The sequence below is a fragment of the Galeopterus variegatus genome, unplaced genomic scaffold (genome assembly GCF_000696425.1).
Source record: "Galeopterus variegatus unplaced genomic scaffold, G_variegatus-3.0.2 Scaffold2217, whole genome shotgun sequence".
In the NCBI taxonomy this organism is placed as follows: Eukaryota; Metazoa; Chordata; class Mammalia; order Dermoptera; family Cynocephalidae; genus Galeopterus; species Galeopterus variegatus.
Window position 1 is genome coordinate 283,700 of NW_007728328.1, and position 9,824 is coordinate 293,523.

Here is a 9,824-nt window from a genome sequence, read left to right on the forward strand (position 1 = left end):
AAAAAAAAAAAAAAAAAAAAAAAAAAAAAAAAAAAGACGGCCTCTATCTTCCATTTTTATCCTTGCTTAGAAGTCCCTATATAACCATGTGCTTTTATTCACCTGTTCTTCACTATTAATACTCATTCTTAATGAACATTTGATTTTATTTGCTTGTTTTTTCCCCCTTTAGGTGGGCATTATTACTACTCAGGGTGACATAGAGTTTAACATTCACATTGGAGATGTGATATTTTTCCCCATTGGCACTCAGCATTACATTAAGAGCACATGTGATGAGGATTTGCTTTTCATTCTTGCCTTCAGCACTGGAGACCAGGTAAGAATAAACCAGCTTAACAGAGATTGCTGAACTTCAGTAGTCTGCAGAATATTCTGCTAAGCAGTGCGTCTGGACTAAAGAGGGCCCTCCGTAAACATGTGTTAAATGAATGAATGAATGAATGAGCTGCATGAACCAATGTGTGAAGGGAAGGAGAATCAAATAATCTTTTCATTTGGTTATAAAGGGGTTCAGTATATCACATTCCCTCTTAATTCCCCAAATTCTGAACCAACTGGGGAAAAAAAAACTGTATATAGAGATCCGTGAAGTAATCTTTATTACTAATAAAACAGATGTTAGAGAATGTGACTAATATCTTTGGGCAGGTGGGTTTCCTAATATTGCTCCTCAGAAGCCCTCCATGTTGAGGCAGACCCTTGTACACCTTATGGCATAAAATAACAGAGCATGCTCTTTAAAGGTTTGCCAGCTCCCAGACAGAAAGAGGGAGAAGTTGAAGTGAGCGTACCCAATTTATTCTCCCCAAATGTACTGGGGTGGAGGGAAGACAGCAAGAGAAACGGGGGTGGGGACGGGGTGCAGGGAGAGAGAGAGAAATGGAGTTTCTTCTATATGAAAAGAAACTTCAGGAATAGTAAAGTAGCATTTTTTTCCCATCATTTTTAAGTTTAAACAAATCTAATATATGATCTATATTTATTAAGAGAAATTATTCACTGCATTAGTTATTCACTTTAAAAAATTCACCCCAGGTTTCCTTAATTAGATGGAATAATGGGTTTGAGGAACAGGAATAAATTGTAGCAATTAAATTTTTAAAAATCCTTAGGGTTAGGTTATCTTCCGAGGCTGGGTGAGAATTAGATAGTCTGCTTAGGCACCGCTGGGGCAAGTCCAGGAACAGACAGACATGTCTCTTGACTGTGTTTCTTCCTACAAGGAGACCTAACAAGATCTCCAGGGAAGAACACAGAGTGAATTCTGCAGTACCATCAACACGGCCTAAGTCTAAAGGTGGGCTAGGTACTGCTTGGTGATGCTCATTTCCCAGGATGACATCCTACCTTCTTTGAGGCACACTGGCAAATTCTAGCACCTGTTTCCTTGGTTCTCAGAACCTTCCTAGGCATACGTGGCATGGGGTTTGTGGAGAGCTATGTGAGAAGGAGATGGAACTACAAGTTGGCAGCAGGGAGGGAAAAAAGGATTCCAGTGACCCCTACTTTAGGTGTGGGTTACACTGCTACTGCCACCCCCTCAGTCACCAGTCTCTACGGACATTTTAAGAATAAATTAAATCAAATCGAATATACATAGAAAAAGGGAAAGCTCAAGTTAAAATTAACAAGAATTTCAAAAGTTAAGACTAAGAAAAGAGAACTATAAAATGAGTAGAATAAAAATTTTATGTAAAAGTGGAATATTACAAAGGTAAAAAATAAAGAATTAAAATAAATTTGGGAGATAAAATAAATAAGATCTAATGTATCATGACAGGCTAATACCAACAAATTAAACCTCAAAAATATGAAAGAAGGATAAAAATGACAAAGACCCTTAAATACAAGCCAAAAATTAGAGAATACAAATCTTTGAAAATTATCACATATTGTATACATGTATTGAAATATATCTCTGTACTCTATAAATATGCACAATCAATGTTTCAATAAAAAATTAATAAAAGATAAACATTATTAATGAAAAAAGATTGTACTGGGTGTACTGGGTTGAACAAAATAAAGATGAATTCAACGTATCGAAAAAGAGAGAGAGAGAGAGAGAGAGAGAGAATAGAAATACAAGAGTACTTCAAGAAGTTGGTAGAAAAATAGAATTAAAAGATAACATATGAATCTTTCCACGAACTTTTTGAAGATCCCTCTTGTGGAGTTTTTAAATGAAAAGTGACAATTTAAGGAGTGATTCACAACAGGGAAGAAAGAAATGAACCAGAATTTGGGGTAGGAGGAATTTTTTACTTTTATTGCCACCTTCAGGAATGTGTGATGGACACCTCTAGGGAGAATAGTCCTCTATCACCACATCAGAGTGGGAATGTCCCTAATGGGGATATGTTTCGCATAAGGAGTTTGAAGGGAAATAGGAGTGAGGGAGAATGGAGAAAGAGGCAGAGAGAGGGAAACACATACCCAGAGAGCAACACAGAGAGTGCCACGCACACACAGAGGGGCAGAGGCACACAGAGATAGATACAGAAATGCACAGAGAGAAAGAGACGTGCTTATACACACACAGAGACATACACAGAGACAAAGAGAAAGATACAGACAGACATACAAACACAGCCATGCACACGCAGAGAGAGAAAAAAACAGAGATCCACAAATAGAAGGAGACACACAGACATACACACAAAGAGGGGCAGAAACCCATGGAAAGACAGAGACACGGTAGGAGACACACACGAACACACACACTCATCCACAGACAGACATGTACACAGAGGGGGACAGAAAGACACACACATATGCACACAGGGACAGACATACATAGAGACAAACACACACAGATAAATGAGAGAGAGAGATTCAGAGACAGATATACACAGAGATACACACATAACACAGAGAGAAACAGAGAAACACAGTGGGAGAGAGACACACATGCAGAAATTGAGAGAGGCATACAGAGAGAGAGAGAGAGAGAGAGAGAGAGAGAGAGAGAGAGAGAAATACAGCACTATAGGGGACAAAGGCAGACAGAGAGCTAGACCCAGCCAACTGGACATCCAGGCTAGACAGGCCGAGATTCCCAGCCCCGTGGAGAGAAGCCCGTCTCTAGCTTGGAGCACCAGGAACACTTAGTTGGCAGCGAGGTTTTCCTCGTCATGTGCTTTTGGTCATGGAGCTCTGAGAAGCCCTTCTGTCACTAGTCCCTGCCCACAGGAAGACAGACAGTCCTGCTCCCTCCTCAAAGAGAACTACCTCCTGGTAGGACAGAGATCCTTCTGACGACGGCTTCAGATGTCTCAACCCCTCTAGCCATTAGACTTTCCTTACTTCTCGGTGTTGAAAAGGTGAGCTCCCCATGGCAAGGGAAGACTGGCACACAAGTAACCATTTGCAAGAGTTCATAGCTGTGTAAGGTTAGACAGCCAAGCACCTGGCAGTAGTGCAAATGCCTTGGCAGCTGTTAGATTTTGTAGGAGTCAGAGTAGTTTGGTGCTGACATTTCTTCTTTTGATTTATCTTGTCAGCTGCAAACCCTTGACATGGACGATTATTTCCACGCCATGGCAGATCACATCTTGGCCCAGCTTTTCTTCAGGAAGCAAAGTGAGTTTAAGAAGATCCCCAAATTCGCAGAGGACCAGGCAATCAACCTGCCTTAGAGTAGCTGACGAGTTCATATCTATTCTTCCTTCTCCATTCGTTGCTGTTGTTAAAGAAGGACCATCGGGCTAGCGAACTTGGAGCTCTTTACAAAGTGGAAATGGGACAGCAGGGGCAGAGCCAGCCCTGTAGGCGCATTTAGTTCATGTTGATTATAGGCAGTGAATGCTAAGGAACACTTCAGTATACTCTGTATAGATTAGTAAATCTATGGGGCAGCCCTGAAATAATATATATTTTTAATGGATTTTAGTGCATGTATGTATATTTATTTTCCTTTTATTATTTCAAATTTACTACTCCAAATGTAAATCTATTCTTATGCACATCAGTAAAACTCAATACTTTGTGAATATTTTTGTTATTCATCATTGTGAAAGTAAGTAAGGAGGTCAAACTACAAATATACATATTGAGGTAGTGGAACCCAGATATATCAAACCTTGTCTGGAAAATTTAGCGTAGAAACCTAGGCTGGTGATTTTCAACCCTTTTGTTGGCATGAGATACTTTATATCATGCAAGCATTTTCAAGGAGTCACTCCTTGAAAAATACTAGTAGTTACAAACTTATTGTATATGAGCTGAGAAAATATTATTGTTTATAGCTGATAAACTAATTATGAATTCAATATTATCTTTGAATGTATTTGAATTTTATTTATCATATCATTACCTATTTACACTTATTTGTATTCCTATGTTTGAGAAGCACATGGTTTATTTAGTCTGTTGTTAATGCTGGCTGTGTATATGGATTCAAGGACACATTATTATTCTAAAGATGGATAGGGGCTGGTAGTCTCCAAGTTGGGAGTCACTGTCTTAAGTAGAAAAGAATTTGTTTAGTTCTAATCTGTGCTTGGTTTTTGTTTGCAATTTATTTTTACAGGCATTTGGTACCTCTGCAGTTCTGGGCTACCCTATATAAAGTTCTAAAGTAGGTATAGTTGTTTTTTAATACCTTGAACCACCATTCCCTTTCAATCATTCACCTGACACCAAAAAGGATTTTTTTAGATGACTTACGCTGTTTGTTCTTAGGCTACAGATAATCTGTATATTCCTTTTTTCTCTCTCTCTCTGAGTAGCTAGCTCTGCTGACTACAAGTATGGAATACAATAAGAATCAGGAATGGGTCACTTTTAGCAGGGTGAGGTGGCCACCTACATAGTGGACATCAGGAATATCAAAACAACCTCTCTCTGCTCTTGACCGTTTGTTAGTTCATCCATCCATTCATTCACTAAGTATTTACAAGCCACTACTTTCTATAAGCCAAGCACTATGCTAGATGTTAGGGGTATAAAGTTGATTATTAATTCACCTCTGCCCTCAAGAAGCTTACAGCCTATTGAGGGACATAGAAAAGCAGACAGTGATATACTGTAACAGTGCTCTGGTAGGTATACTTTGTAATAAGTGATATATATGTGTACACACATATACAAATGATATATGTGTACATACATACATATAGAAATGAGACATTGAACCCAGCTATGGGGTGCCAGATGGGGGGTATCAAGAAGGTGTTCTCCAGTAGCTCTGAATGGAGACTGACTTAGCCAAAGCATGAAGAGGAAGATGGTGTGTGTGTGTGTGTGTGTGTGTGTGTGTGTGTGTGTGTGTGAAGGCTACTGCAGGTTGAAAGCTGAAGGAGCCAATTATGCCAGGCGTGGAAGTACAAGGAAGCAGTTCACTGTGGCTGGAGGGGAGGCCCCGAGTGGTGAGGTGAGATTGGAGAAGTAGGGAGGGATCAGATCATAAAAGGCCTGGTATCTTTTATAGCCACCTTATTGTAAAGTTACTTTATTGCCTTTTTATTGGAGAGCTAGCTGAGATCAGAGCTTGGTAGCAATGGGAGGTTTGTGCTGGTGGTGTTCGAAGAGACATTATAGAGAATGGGTCACGATCCAGGAGCAGGAAGGTGATTGAGAAGATACAGTGAACAGCCCAAGGGCAATGCGTGTGTGGAAGAGAACGTCCAAACAGAGGGCAAATAGGCACAGAGGCAAATGACAATGTGTGCAGACAAATTTTATCCACAAGCTTGTTTTACTTATGGATTCTTTAATATACTACAAACCAGTTCACAATCTATATTTTTCTATCAGGAAGTATTGTATCAGATTACTGTGTGGTCATTTAGTAGAGACTTTGTGCCTCTTTGTATATTGTTTTGTCATTATTAATCTTGAATGAAATTAGTTTTAATGGTTTTGTGTTTTTGAGGCATTATTGGATTCCCTTTAGGCATCTTTGAAATATGATTTATTGTCACCTAAAGAAAATATGTTATGGTGCTGGAACTTTCTGGGTTTCCTGATAATAATATACTTGAAGCCTGGCTTGAATCCAATCTACAACGAATTTAATAAAGAAAAGTCTTAAAAACTAAAATAAACTAATAAAAACAATTCCATTGGAATATCATTGGTATATTATTTTATGGTGGAGGTATGTACTTAAATTTCACTTGGCTATTCTAATTTTGGTCCTTTTTAAAACTTTGGGATGCTGATATCTGTTTTTTCATACCACTTTATTTTCTAGGGTAATTTCTTCCATTAACACTGAAGTGCTTTTAGGCTTTTCGGTATATCTACTTTATTTATTACAAAAAATCAGTGGGTCGAAGTGTGAATTGCTCAATCAGACTGATATTTGGCATTATATAGTCAAAAACCAGACTTTTAACTGAAATCCTCCTTTAAAACTGAACCCACCCTAACCGTTTATACACACAGACATTCTATGATACAGCCACACTTGATTAATTTGAAATGGTATGAATTATAGTACATAAAATGTTCTTAAATGTTGAAAAAAACTTTAAAAATAGCTTTCTTTTTAACAGAATTTCTGAGTAACTGAATGGAATGAATTTAATCTGAATAGAGGAACTACAGGTTAGATAAACATTGAATGTTCCTTATTGCTTCTAATAGTGGAAGGTGCTTATAAAAAGTTTATTTGTTCCTGTTCTCATTCTTACCTGTTGAGGAGTAAGCAGGCTGCTTTCTACCACCCAATCTGTGCTATAATTGGAAGTAACAAGTGAAGTCTCCTCCATACTCTCCACTGTCTATAGCTTTATGAAACCGGTGTGCTCACTTTGGATCATTGTTCCTCTGGAAAAAAAAAAAAAAGAGGAAGAAACTAGGGAGTCCAGAAAAGAATAGTAATGATTAAAGAAATGGGAAATGGTGTTTTCTTTATCAAACTTAAGTTGGAACTATTTAGAAAAAAGCATTAAGTGATGCCTTAGAATCATAGAACTGTGGAGCTTGTAGAGGCCCTGTGTTATCTAGTCCCTCACTTTAATTTGCAGAAATGGAACTGAGAATGGAGACAGGTAAGTTACCCAGATTGCAAGTAAGATATTTGAGTCCAAAGTCCAGGTATTTTCCCGTGTCTTTCACCATATACCAAAATCAACTCAAAATGGATTAAAGAATTAAATATACACCCTGAAACAATAAAACTCCTTAAAGGAAACATAAGGGAAACACTCCAGGAAATAGGAGTGGGTACAGAATTCATGAATAGGACCCAAAAAGCACAGGCAACTAAAGGTAAAACAAACAAATGGGATTATATCAAACTAAAAAGCATCTGCACAGCAAAAGAAACAATCAACAGAGTAAAAAAACAATCAACAGAGTGAGAGAAAATATTTGCTAAATATACATCTGACAAAGGATTAATATCCAGAATAGACAGGGAACTCAAGCAAATTTACAACAAAAAATCAAATAACCCAATTAAAAAATGGGCAAAGGAGCTGAACAGACATTTCTCAAAGGAGGATATACAGATCGCCAATAGACACATGAAAAAGTGCTCAGTATCACTCAGCATCCACGATATGCAAATCAAAACCACACTGAGATACCATCTCACTCCAGTTAGGATGGCTAAAATCCAAAAGACTGTGAACGATAAATGCTGGGGAGGTTGCAGAGAAAAAGGACCTCTTATCCACTGTTGGTGGGGCTGCAAAATGGTGCAGCCTTTATGGAAAATGATATGGAAGTTCCTCAAAGAAATTGCAGATAGATCTACCATATGACCCAGCGATCCCACTGCTGGGAATATACCCTGAAGAATGGAAATCATCATGCCAAAGGGATACCTGTACTCCAATGTTTATTGCAGCTCTATATACAATAGCCAAGTGCTGGAACCAGCCAAAATGTCCATCATCTGATGAGCGAATAAGGAAACTGTGGTATATCTACACAATGGAAGACTACTCTGCTATAAAAAAGAATGAAATACTACTATTTGCAACAACATGGATGGACTTAGAGAAAATTATATTAAGTGAAACAAGTCAGGCACAGAAAGAGAAATACCACATGTTCTAATTTGTGGGAGCTAAAAATTAATAAATAAATAAACACACAAACAAATAAAGGGTGGGGGGAAGAAGACAGAATAACCACAAAAATTCCTTGAACCGTTTAAGCCAAGTGCACAGATATGATGGGGGGGAGGGGGTGGGGAGAAGGGAACAGATAAAGGGGCATGAAAATCAAGTACAATGTATTTTGAGAAGTAAAATAAAATAAAATTAAATTCAAAAAACCCCCAAAACAAAGTACAGATCTTCTGATCCTCCTGTCCCACCTGTGTAGTGTTTTTTGGGTTACTGTCTTCAAGTGTATTAAAGATTACTCTGCATGAAGCGGAACTCTACATGAGCAAATGCACCATCTGCAGGTGGGAGAAGTGGCTTTTGAGGACTCCAGATCAGCTCGCCTCAGCCAGCACCAGCTCTCTGCTCCTCTGCCGGGCCTCTGACACAGGGGTTGCATACGTCCCGGCTGCTTCTGTACAGGGGTGCTCAGAGCCTCCTGGGATCACGGTTCACTATTCCTGTCTATCTAAGCACTCAATGCCTGCTTTTAATATTTATTTAATTTTTTTAATTGCAGGAAAATATACACAACATTGATTTCCCATTTTAACCATTTTGAGTGTACAATTCAGTGGCATTAAGTACATCCACAGTGTTTGGCTACCATCACCAGTACTCATTTCCAGAAGTTTTTCATCATCCCAAACAGAAACTCTGTACCCATTAAACAGTAACTCCCCATTCTTCCCTCCCCCAGCCCTGAGAACCTCTGTTCTACTGTCTCTGAATTTGCCTGTTGTAGGTACCTCATATAAGTGGAATCATACATGTTACTCAAGGCTTGCTTTTAAGTTCTGGCTCATTTTTAAAATTTCATCTTTACTATGCGCTTAGCATTGTTAGGATTATACAAGAGACATAGGATGTGGCCTCCAAGAATTCGTAATTTAAATGTTTTGTATTTAGTTCTTTATTTCTCTTCCCTCCCTACCCCTACCCTGGATGAACCCAGCACTTTGCACATCATGGGTACTGAAAAGGATGTTTATTTATTCATATTTTGTTAGAAGTCTGCAGTAAAACATATGAAAAAAAAATTAAACCTTGTGCTTTGATATTTCAAGAGAAGACAACACACAGCCTCTTCAGTGGTTCCTATTCCATTGTGAGGTTGACCATGAAAAATACATTAATACTTTATAAACATATAAATAAATTTAACTTTAACAACATGTTATATGGTTTGAGAGAGATAAAGAGAGAAAGAGATTTTTAACTGCGTAAGCGCATAGCTTAGATGAAACCATACAAAGGCTCTGATCCATTCAATTTTTGGCAATTGATTTTATGAAGTTTTTTTTTTCCCCAAGTCTCTTTGTGGTACAAAATTTAACTAGTAGCTCTGTAGTTTTTGTCATATTTGTACTAAATACTAGTCAAATTCACTTATTTTCCTGCACTATGCAAAAGTAAAGCCAACAGCTGTTTGAATTTGTCAGCTTCAAATCCTAATGCAGTATCGAGAAAATCAACAGGATGTCTAACCACTGTTTCAACTTATTCTTCTGGCCTCAAAGGTGTAGAATATTCACTGGGACGCAGTCAACCTAGCCAAAGTGGTTATAACTGCATTTATTTTCTGAATCCTTCTTTACATGTTACAATTGGCATTGGGGCACCGGGAGAAATTTTGGCTGCAGGTGGATGTGGAGGAAGTGAGAGGAAGCTGAGTAATGGCTGTTGTGTTTCTGGATGTAACTTCTGTAACTGCAGTGGCTGCAAGAAGGGGAGTCAGGGTGGTGGAATATAGGGCAG